This window comes from Sinocyclocheilus rhinocerous, unplaced genomic scaffold, assembly GCF_001515625.1.
Source record: "Sinocyclocheilus rhinocerous isolate Xijiao unplaced genomic scaffold, SAMN03320098_v1.1 scaffold1538, whole genome shotgun sequence".
Classification (NCBI taxonomy): domain Eukaryota; kingdom Metazoa; phylum Chordata; class Actinopteri; order Cypriniformes; family Cyprinidae; genus Sinocyclocheilus; species Sinocyclocheilus rhinocerous.
The window spans coordinates 173,635-185,609 of NW_015661872.1; positions in this window are offsets into that span (position 1 = coordinate 173,635).

Sequence of the window (11,975 nt, forward strand, 5' to 3'; positions counted from 1 at the left end):
TCCTCTATAAATGACTTGACCTAAATGGTTTTATTTTTTACGTTTATTTTTTCTTTTTAAGAAATGTTCAGATTTATTGTGATTTAATTACGTTAAATTAGTAACTCATAACTTGGTGAACTACAAGTTAGCTTCAGTATTGATTATTATACTGTATTCTGCTCATCTTCCTTAATTAATCTCTATAAACACCTCTGTAAAAGGGGTTGTTTTTCCCAAAAATGAAAATGCTGTCATCATTTACTCCTCCTAATGTTGTTCCAAACCTGTATTACTTTCTTTCTTCTGTAGAACATAAATAGGGTGGCCATATGTGCCATTCATACGGGACACGTCCTGGCCAGGATTTTTATATTGCCTAAAACATCCAAAGTAGTTTGACCAATAACATGCAGGTATTGTATATAATCGACCAATCGTGGCGTGTGAGAAGGTGAGATCTACAGAGAACGATCAAAGCGTCGCTGCGCACCGATCATTGAATGACACCGTAGTACCGTGAGAGCGATTCGAAAGCATAAGGAGCCGTCTGCTCTGAAGCTCTCGTGAATGTCATACAACGATCGATCTGCACAGTGCAGACAGCCAAAACCTGGATATTTTAGGGAATATAGAAATCCTGGCAAGGACGCGCCTCATAAAAATGGCCCGTATGGTCACCCTAAACATAAATGAAGATATTACAAAGACATGAGGATGACAGAATTTTTATTTTGGGTGAACTATCCCTTTAATGTCATCAACAGCGTTAAAGTAAGTGTGCTATATTTGAACGATGAACCAAAAATATGAACATGTCCATGTGTGTGGTATTAAAGCATGGAAAACATAAGTTCTGTGACCCGGTGGGAGGGTGTCTGGAATTTCAGCGTCAGCTGAATCATTGGCAAGCATAACAAGATACAGCCCTCTTTTACTCAAAGCAAAACAGCTTTTTATCACAAACTGTGTTTGAAATATTTAATCTGTTGGCTTCTACATGATTCCCAGCCAATTCCCATGTTGTATGATAGGACAGCTTTTGAAGAATGTTATCTGCTGTAATTTCGTAATGTTTGGTCAATGCTCTGCACATTCCAATGACATCATTACCGACTGTGAGTATGCAAAAATCCTGGAAGAGGGATAAGTCGTGTTGAATCTGTAAGGTCACCAATCAAATCAATGTGTAAACAAAGAGAGAGCACACAAACACAAGCACAGAGCAAATCTATGACAAGAGTTAATCTTACTTTTGTGCTCAATGTAAATAGCACTTTCTCTTTCACACACTCATCTGGTTTATTTGGCCTGCTAGTTCCCACAGCTCTCAGTCATAGCTTTTGTGTGCATTTGTCGCTATTTTATCGCATCGGGTCCTACTAGCACCATGACACGGTGAATTCCATGGCTGTTTCCTCGACACACTGCGTATAATAACATAAATGTGATTTATTGATTGATTGGTAATTGGGTGATTGATTGGCTGGCTGCACGGTTGACCAGTTTAAGAATGCTCAAGGGTTCATAGCCTCTTTCTGGGCCCTTCAGCACTGTGTGTGAGTTCAGTAAGGGGTCTTCGCTCATTGCATATGAATGAGCTGGGCCTCATGGGATCTAATGCTTACAGGCTAATCCTCAGTGGTGCTGAAGATACTTAAGGCCACTTTATGACTCTTAAAACACATTGTTATCATCCTGAAGAGATTTATGACGTCTCACTGCTGCATTCCACTTCACTTCACTTCACTGTTGTAGAAAGTAAAACCCAGCGAGGACAATGGAACTGACTGAAGAGTATGAATGAGGTTATCTCATGGTGTGGCTTGATAAGTAATGAGACTCAGCAAGGGTTCTGTGTGATTGCAGACTTTCACTTTCTGTAATTCCATTAGATATTCACTGGTTTTCATCTTAGAACGACAGGAAATTGTGATTTTGGTTTCTTCAAAACTGGGTAAAAATACAGTCAATTACAGTCTTCATTTGTGCAATCTTGTTTCTTAATATTGCTTTTTGCAGCCATCACTGAATCTGCAGCAACCACTTAGAAGTGACTCTTATGAACCTGTTCTTTTTAGTGAATCAAAAACATACAACGCAACCAGTGTAGTCTGATTTATCAAATGACTTTTCTGCTGTGATTTTGGGAAAGGATCTATGGAATACTTTAAATTATTATTCTAATTCTAAATGGGATAAACTGAAATTCCTGAAGACGTGAAGGCCAGTGAGGACTTGTGTGGATTCTGTGTGGGCCTGGTGAAAGGTCGCAGCTCCCATCACAGAGGTCAAAGTTGAAACGACATATACAATAGCAAATGGTGTTCAGGAAAGGAGCACGGTGATGTGGGTTGTCTTGATGGCAACCAATGAGAAAACACTGCATTTTTTGAAAATGTCAAGAGCAGGAACTTAATGTCTACTTGGCCAGTTCTATACATTCATTTAATCTTCATATCTGTCTCTGAACCTAGATTTAAGCTAAGAGATAAACTGTATCTCTTATGTGTGAAAGCTACAATCTTTGACATCTCTCTGAAAAGAGCAGAAGGCCGTGAACTCAACACAAAGCTTACGATGACAGTAAAAGTTAAATAGACTCCAAAAGTTTCCAACCAGATCCATCGTAATTAAACCAAGTACACCCTATCTTCCAGGAAATAATGACATGTCGGACTGCACACATCTTGCCCGTCACCTCTTGACCCTGACATATCCTCGCCCCCCGTCGTGTCGGAGAGAACGCAGTTAAAACGTTTGAAAAAACGTTTAACCCGTACACCCCAGCCTCTGTTAACTGCGCTACTGCTGCTTTTCATTTACGGCCTCCCCGTCATCCATCTCCCTCGCTCCCGTTAACCACAGGAAGTCACTCACTTCCTCATTACAGCACATCAAACGCTTGCAGCGACCATAAACCCGCCCCATCGCTGCACCAACACATGCCTCCAATTCTGCCACTGCGCACCCGGCCGCAACTGTTTCAAAAAGCCGCTGATTTACACAAGAGCACTTTGTCTCAGTAAATCTCACGTTATAGACACGAGCTTCATCCAATTCTTGTTTGATAGGCTCTTTGCCTGAACCGCATCGCGCATTCATCAGCAGGTATATGTGTCAACAAAGTGATGGAGTGATTCAGGGTTAGTGAGCGGAAGTGTGGTTTATGGCCCGTATGGTCACCCTAAACATAAATGAAGATATTACAAAGACATGAGGATGACAGAATTTTTATTTTGGGTGAACTATCCCTTTAATGTCATCAACAGCGTTAAAGTAAGTGTGCTATATTTGAACGATGAACCAAAAATATGAACATGTCCATGTGTGTGGTATTAAAGCATGGAAAACATAAGTTCTGTGACCCGGTGGGAGGGTGTCTGGAATTTCAGCGTCAGCTGAATCATTGGCAAGCATAACAAGATACAGCCCTCTTTTACTCAAAGCAAAACAGCTTTTTATCACAAACTGTGTTTGAAATATTTAATCTGTTGGCTTCTACATGATTCCCAGCCAATTCCCATGTTGTATGATAGGACAGCTTTTGAAGAATGTTATCTGCTGTAATTTCGTAATGTTTGGTCAATGCTCTGCACATTCCAATGACATCATTACCGACTGTGAGTATGCAAAAATCCTGGAAGAGGGATAAGTCGTGTTGAATCTGTAAGGTCACCAATCAAATCAATGTGTAAACAAAGAGAGAGCACACAAACACAAGCACAGAGCAAATCTATGACAAGAGTTAATCTTACTTTTGTGCTCAATGTAAATAGCACTTTCTCTTTCACACACTCATCTGGTTTATTTGGCCTGCTAGTTCCCACAGCTCTCAGTCATAGCTTTTGTGTGCATTTGTCGCTATTTTATCGCATCGGGTCCTACTAGCACCATGACACGGTGAATTCCATGGCTGTTTCCTCGACACACTGCGTATAATAACATAAATGTGATTTATTGATTGATTGGTAATTGGGTGATTGATTGGCTGGCTGCACGGTTGACCAGTTTAAGAATGCTCAAGGGTTCATAGCCTCTTTCTGGGCCCTTCAGCACTGTGTGTGAGTTCAGTAAGGGGTCTTCGCTCATTGCATATGAATGAGCTGGGCCTCATGGGATCTAATGCTTACAGGCTAATCCTCAGTGGTGCTGAAGATACTTAAGGCCACTTTATGACTCTTAAAACACATTGTTATCATCCTGAAGAGATTTATGACGTCTCACTGCTGCATTCCACTTCACTTCACTTCACTGTTGTAGAAAGTAAAACCCAGCGAGGACAATGGAACTGACTGAAGAGTATGAATGAGGTTATCTCATGGTGTGGCTTGATAAGTAATGAGACTCAGCAAGGGTTCTGTGTGATTGCAGACTTTCACTTTCTGTAATTCCATTAGATATTCACTGGTTTTCATCTTAGAACGACAGGAAATTGTGATTTTGGTTTCTTCAAAACTGGGTAAAAATACAGTCAATTACAGTCTTCATTTGTGCAATCTTGTTTCTTAATATTGCTTTTTGCAGCCATCACTGAATCTGCAGCAACCACTTAGAAGTGACTCTTATGAACCTGTTCTTTTTAGTGAATCAAAAACATACAACGCAACCAGTGTAGTCTGATTTATCAAATGACTTTTCTGCTGTGATTTTGGGAAAGGATCTATGGAATACTTTAAATTATTATTCTAATTCTAAATGGGATAAACTGAAATTCCTGAAGACGTGAAGGCCAGTGAGGACTTGTGTGGATTCTGTGTGGGCCTGGTGAAAGGTCGCAGCTCCCATCACAGAGGTCAAAGTTGAAACGACATATACAATAGCAAATGGTGTTCAGGAAAGGAGCACGGTGATGTGGGTTGTCTTGATGGCAACCAATGAGAAAACACTGCATTTTTTGAAAATGTCAAGAGCAGGAACTTAATGTCTACTTGGCCAGTTCTATACATTCATTTAATCTTCATATCTGTCTCTGAACCTAGATTTAAGCTAAGAGATAAACTGTATCTCTTATGTGTGAAAGCTACAATCTTTGACATCTCTCTGAAAAGAGCAGAAGGCCGTGAACTCAACACAAAGCTTACGATGACAGTAAAAGTTAAATAGACTCCAAAAGTTTCCAACCAGATCCATCGTAATTAAACCAAGTACACCCTATCTTCCAGGAAATAATGACATGTCGGACTGCACACATCTTGCCCGTCACCTCTTGACCCTGACATATCCTCGCCCCCCGTCGTGTCGGAGAGAACGCAGTTAAAACGTTTGAAAAAACGTTTAACCCGTACACCCCAGCCTCTGTTAACTGCGCTACTGCTGCTTTTCATTTACGGCCTCCCCCGTCATCCATCTCCCTCGCTCCCGTTAACCACAGGAAGTCACTCACTTCCTCATTACAGCACATCAAACGCTTGCAGCGACCATAAACCCGCCCCATCGCTGCACCAACACATGCCTCCAATTCTGCCACTGCGCACCCGGCCGCAACTGTTTCAAAAAGCCGCTGATTTACACAAGAGCACTTTGTCTCAGTAAATCTCACGTTATAGACACGAGCTTCATCCAATTCTTGTTTGATAGGCTCTTTGCCTGAACCGCATCGCGCATTCATCAGCAGGTATATGTGTCAACAAAGTGATGGAGTGATTCAGGGTTAGTGAGCGGAAGTGTGGTTTTATGGCTCGACTCTGTGTGAACCGAGATGACTGTGTGTGAGTCTGGGATTAGTTACCGTGTATGATCCACACTCAAGCCGTTCGGAGGTGCTGCTACAGATCAGCGTAATAAACCATGTCATTGATCTAAAGTGGTTTTAATCATGGGCCACAAATCATCTTTCTCCTTAATGTTTAAGAGCGATCTACAAATGTGCTACGACTCGGAACAAGAAGGCTGTGAAATCGAAGCATTTGCTGAAAAGTGTTTTGGTTGGTCTTTTGGAGCGATTGAGTTCACAGTGGTATTCAGGATCAGAGAAGTCGGGCTTTCAGAAGCATGTAATTAGAGTTAAACTAAACTGAATCTTGCATCCAAAGCTTCTGTGCGAGAACCCTTTGAATGGGTTTCCAAATAAAAGGCTGCATGCGCATTTACATTGATTCATTTAGCAGCGGCTTTTATCCACACCGAAGTGAGGAACAACATGCATGTACATTTGGATTCAAGACGTGCATCTGAGGCCTCTGTGAATGCGCCATTTGATTTAGTTATTTATAGAAACCGAACACCATAAGAGGATGAATTAATCTCCATTACTCTAATCAAAGAGAGAAAGAGAGTGAAGGGGGTGATTTAGATTTACACAACAGCAGTTTTGGCTATTGTAACTCATCTCTTTGACTGTTATGGGATTGAACTGCTGGTCTTTCGAGTTTGGATGCAAATGTAGCCGAGTCGTTGCTAAAGCAAGCGGCCTACAATAAGCACTGTGAACTGTGACTGTTGTGTGATTGAGATGAATTAACGAGGCATTTTGGGAAGAAGTTGAACAGTAACTTGGGCCAATTAAATGCACGTTAGGCAAATGAATATCTTTGTTTTCTTAGAAACAATCTTTGGCATCAATGAGTACCTATGGCTATTGAATGCCTCAAAAGACCAACACAAACGCTCCTCAATTCACACTAGAATAATGTGAGCAGATGTTGCTTTCTGATCAACACAAACATATGCATACTCTTATACAGTCTTGTATACATGAGTCAGTTGTGTTCATTTTTTTGCCCTACTAATTAAAAAAAAATCTGTCTGTCTGTCTGTCTAATCTAATTTATGATATTTTTAAAAATTGCTTTCTGAATTTTTTTTATGACGGATGAAAGTTTCGGAGGCAGTGTGTAAATGTGATTGACACAACAATGAGGTTGTTTTTTTTTTTTAACGTGTGAACATTTCGGACGAGAATTTCGGACTCAGTGTGCAGTGACCTTAATGATTAAGGTTCACATGTACGTTCACAGGTAAAGAAAATATGTGATTACTTTCTGCTTACAACACATGCCATTTTCAAAACAAAGAGTTAATTCCTAAGAACTTCATACATGTTTTACACTTGATTTTGAATTATTTTTCCTTTTCTTTTTCATGTTCGCTCTTATATGTCTATGACCATTATGAAAAACTCCATAGGGCATGTGAATGAGTGAGTGAATGGAAAGGAGGATGAATGAGTGACTGCATGAATGAGAGGATTGGACATATAGAGGGAGGGAGAGATGAAGGGGAGGTATTTAGAAAGATATATTGAATCAGGAATTTCCTAGAACTCTCCAGGAGGGAGGGGAAGGGGGCGTGGAGAGTTAAGCTGGACCCCCGTCCCTCTCCTGCCCCCCTGGTCAGGCTTAGAAGAGGACTCATTCTGTAGCCTTAGTCAGCATGCTCATAGGGGGCCCTCACAATGGAGCTATTCTGCGGACAAAGAGTAGAGTTAATGCCACTATTCCACTGCGCTATGCTGCTGGGGGGCTCTTCTCAGGGCCGGCGCTAGCGCTGGCTTGTGTTAGCCATGGCGAAAGGTAATTTTCCCCTCAAACATGGCTCAGAGGTTAAGGTAGATGACAGATCAGAAATCACACATGAGGTAGTGTAGCAACAGGGGGGAATCTATTATTAATTTTCATATCTTTAAGCTGTACTTTAGCAGCTTAAATGGAATGAAATGGGCTTTTTTCTCAGAATTGTGAGAAATAAAGTGAATTGAGAGATGTTTTTTTCCCATAGCGGAGATATCCCATGGCTTCCATATCTTATTAACTTTATTGATAACAATATATCCATGCATATAATTCTTCTTCTTCTTCATCACAACTTGTACAGAGACAACTACAAGTGATCTAGATGAGAGTGGACCAACAGCAAAATTAGCACAATCAATGGCAAGAGTTTGGGGGCAGGACAACCTTTTTGATTACTAACTGCAGTTGTTGGAGACCTGTTTGGAAACAATATACGGCTCATTTTGTATTGCAAGTGCGGTGCAGAAACACACTTCGGCTTTAAGTAATTTCTTTCATCTCTCTACTGGGCCTGTTCTTTAAATCAAAAGGCCAAAAAGAGGTTCGTTTGCACAGTTTATGTATATGTGTGTGAATGAACATGCTTTTTTATGCATGTGTGTGGGTGTGTGTATGCGTGGATGTCACACACTTTTGTTAAATGAGCTGAGCCTTTGTTAACATGCCCTTAAGCACACCTAACCCTGACACCACAACCTCTCCCCTCTCTTTTATCTTCACTCATCTAAGTGTCCTTCATCTTTCCATCATTAACAATTTTCTCTCCTCACACTCCTTCTCACATTAAAACCCTTCTCATGTTGTTCCAAACCTGTTTGACTTTCTTTTGTCAGTGAAACACAAAAGTAGACATTTTAAATAATGTACTAGTTTTTGTGCAACTATAATGAATGAATTAAGCTTTCACGATTCAAAAAGAACACAAAAACACCATAAAGTATCATAAAAATGGCCCATAACTTTTGTGGTACAGTCGCTTGAAAACTTCAGAAGCACTTCAGAAGGTTTGAAATGGGTTTGACCACTTTTATGGTGCATTTTAGTCATTTTGGAACTTGACATCCACTTTCATTATAGTGGCCTGGATATTCACATAATTGTATGCAACAAAGAAAGGTTTGGAACAACACAAAGGTGAGTAGATGATGACTAGTAAGTGATAATTCGTTTTTTTGTGTGTACTATGTCTTTAAGTGTGTTCTTTATCACAGCATTGCTCGCTGTTGTTGACTTTTGAAAGCGCTGAGGGCACTTATTACTGATGGGTGGAGTGGAGGGGAAGTACATTTAAGGCAGTGCAACTCTAGATGGGATCTAAGGTCTTTGTCGGACATAAAGCATGTGGTCTTCTTTCTCCAAAGCGTGGCCTATAATGGCTGTCGTGGTTGTTAAGCGATTGTATTACTCCCAGCAGGTGAAGGGTGAATCTCCTCATAACCTTCCTTTATTTTTCCTTCCCTTTTGTCGTTTACAAGCCATTGTTTTGGGCAAAGGCGAGGAAAAAAAAAAAAAAAAACTTTCTGCTGTTCTTTTGAAGGGTAAGCTGTTGTGCCTCATTGTTAAGGAGGGACTTTGATGTTTTAAGTATTAAATGGTGAGTCAGAGAAAGTGTTGGACTTCGATATGACAGACTAGGTGAGGTGTCCCATTTCTGAGGGGAGTTCTCGTAGGGGTGTTTTTGAAGGGGATTGGATTTCTTTCTGCTTTCACCTGCTCTGAAGTCCTTGTAAGTTCAGTGACATCTACTCCGGAGTCTTTTAGAATGGACTGGGGCCTAGTGGGGTTGTATTTGAACTGTGCTTTATTCAGCAGCTCATCGGTACCCGATTCTGTCACTATCAACTTTTATGTTACATACATATAATATATGGCACTGTTTACACTTGGTTTTAAGATCCATCTCAGATGATCTGAGCATAATTGGTCAGGCCAGACAGATTGCCATTTACACCTGGAAGTCAAATGCATCTCGAATGTGACTCCTGTGACCACCTGATCCCACTTTAAAGGGAGAGTTTCTGATTTCATCACTACAAACATTACTTTCTATGTATGCATGCTGCTGTATGTTGATAAAACAGAAAACAATAAAAAGCACAAAAACTTTTGTTTACAAATATACTTCCATATTTTTTATGTCTCTTCAAACTATATATTACTGTAAGCGAACTTTGGGTATGTGCTTCACATAATCTGTCAATGCATGTTGACATCAGGTAAAGAGGCCAACATTTCTGATCAGATGTTAATATTCCTTTAAAGTTGTATATCATTACAATTTGTACTTTTTGAGGAGAATTTTTTTTTTTCAATTCCATATTTTGAGGAGTGAGTAGATGCCATTGCTTACATACATTTACATTTAAGGCCTGTTCACACCAAGGATTATAACTATAACAATAAATACATAGCTTTAAAAATCAACCATCTACATCACATCTATAACCATAATGGCAGAAAGGAACAATATCTTTGGAATCACATTCAGAACTATTTTTTTTTCCAAGTTGATGAATGATAAAAAATATTGACAGCCAATCAGAATCCATCCTGCTTCTTGGTGGGATCGGCCCAGTGTTACTTGCATTTACATTTACATGTACATTTACATTTACAAGTATTTTTATATACTATTATAGTATTTATTAATATCTTGAATTAGCTATATAGTTTCAGTTTTTATTTTAGTTTTACTAGTTTTGTTTTTGTACTTTTAAAAAGATTTCTATTTATCTTTCATTTCTTTTTTTCAGTAATTTTAGTTTTTTTAATTTATTTTAATTTTAAAACTTAATTGCCAAGGAAACAACTCTTAAGTATAATATTTATTTATTTTATTTTATGTTACATGTTCTTGTTCCTATTTCAATTAACAAAAATCATTTTTAATGGTTTTAGTTAATAACAACACTGCTCCAGTCTGAACTAGTTTCAACATGGGCAAAAAACACTAAGTTCCAATTAAATGACATTTTTGTCGTCTTCCTTTCAGAGTGCTCATCCAAGAGCATGCTGAACTGTTTTAATGGCACCATGTGTTACCTTACAACCTCACAAACCTACAATTACAGGTTTAGCAATTAGCTGTGACTGTGCTGTTTAAAAAGTGATAGTAAAGACATTCATAATGTTACAAAAGATTTGTATATCAAATAAATGCTTTTCTTTTAAACGTTCTATTTATCAAAGAATACTGAAAAAATGTATCACTGTTTCCAGAAAATATTAAAGGGTTAGTTCACCCAAAAATGAAAATTAGCCCAAAAATGTATCACCCTCAAGTCATCCTAGGTGTATATGACTTTCTTCTTTCAGACGAATCCAGTCGGAGTTATATAAAAAATAGTCTTTGATCTTTCAAGCTGTTTAATGCCACTCAGCGGGTGTTGCATGCATCAGTCCAAAATAAGTTAAATAGCATATGTGTTTTATAGTCATGTGTGCAGTGAGGGTAGCAGTGATTAGATTGTGCTGTGAGCCATCAGATGGACTGACAGGTTGGTAATGGCCTATATTCTCCTCTCAACCCTCGCGTGGCAGCACTCTGACACCAAAACGGCAGCTCGGCATCGTTTGCCATGACCCAGTATCTTGAAGTTGGAATTAATTATTTTTTTTACATCAATTAAATTGACAATTTGCTGGTCTATATTCTCTATTGCGCTCTTAACATAAATACATACAATTAATTAATTAATTTTCTAATTTAGTTTATTGTATAATTTTGTATTTATTTAATGCTCTTGTATTTTGTATTATTTTTGATTCAGTATGCTGTCTACTGTTTTATTTTATTATTTATTAATTTAGAAGACGCTTTTTATCCAAAGAAACTTACAAATAATATTGTGAAATATTTTTAGAATTTAAAATAAATCTTTTAAATTTCACATATTTTAAAAACGTAATTGATTCATGTGATGCAATGCTGAATTTTCAGCATCATTACTCCAGTCCTCAAATTTACATGATCCTCAGAAATCATTCTAATATGCTGATTTACTGCTCAAGAAACATTTCTTATTATTATCAACGTTTATGCTGATTACTGTTTCTGTGGAAACTGTAATAAACTGCCATTCAAAAGTTAGATAAGATGGAAGAAAAAAGAAAGAAATTAATACTTTTATTCAGAATGGACACATTAAATTGATCAAAAGTGATAGTAAAGACATTCATAATGTTACAAAAGATTTGTATATCAAATAAATGCTTTTCTTTTAAACGTTCTATTTATCAAAGAATACTGAAAAAATGTATCACTGTTTCCAGAAAATATTAAAGGGTTAGTTCACCCAAAAATGAAAATTAGCCCAAAAATGTATCACCCTCAAGTCATCCTAGGTGTATATGACTTTCTTCTTTCAGACGAATCCAGTCATAGTCTTTGGCTGTTTAATGCCACTCAGCGGGTGTTGCATGCATCAGTCCAAAAGAAGTTAAATAAAAAAAATAAAAAGCTTAAAAAAAAAGTGTCTCACA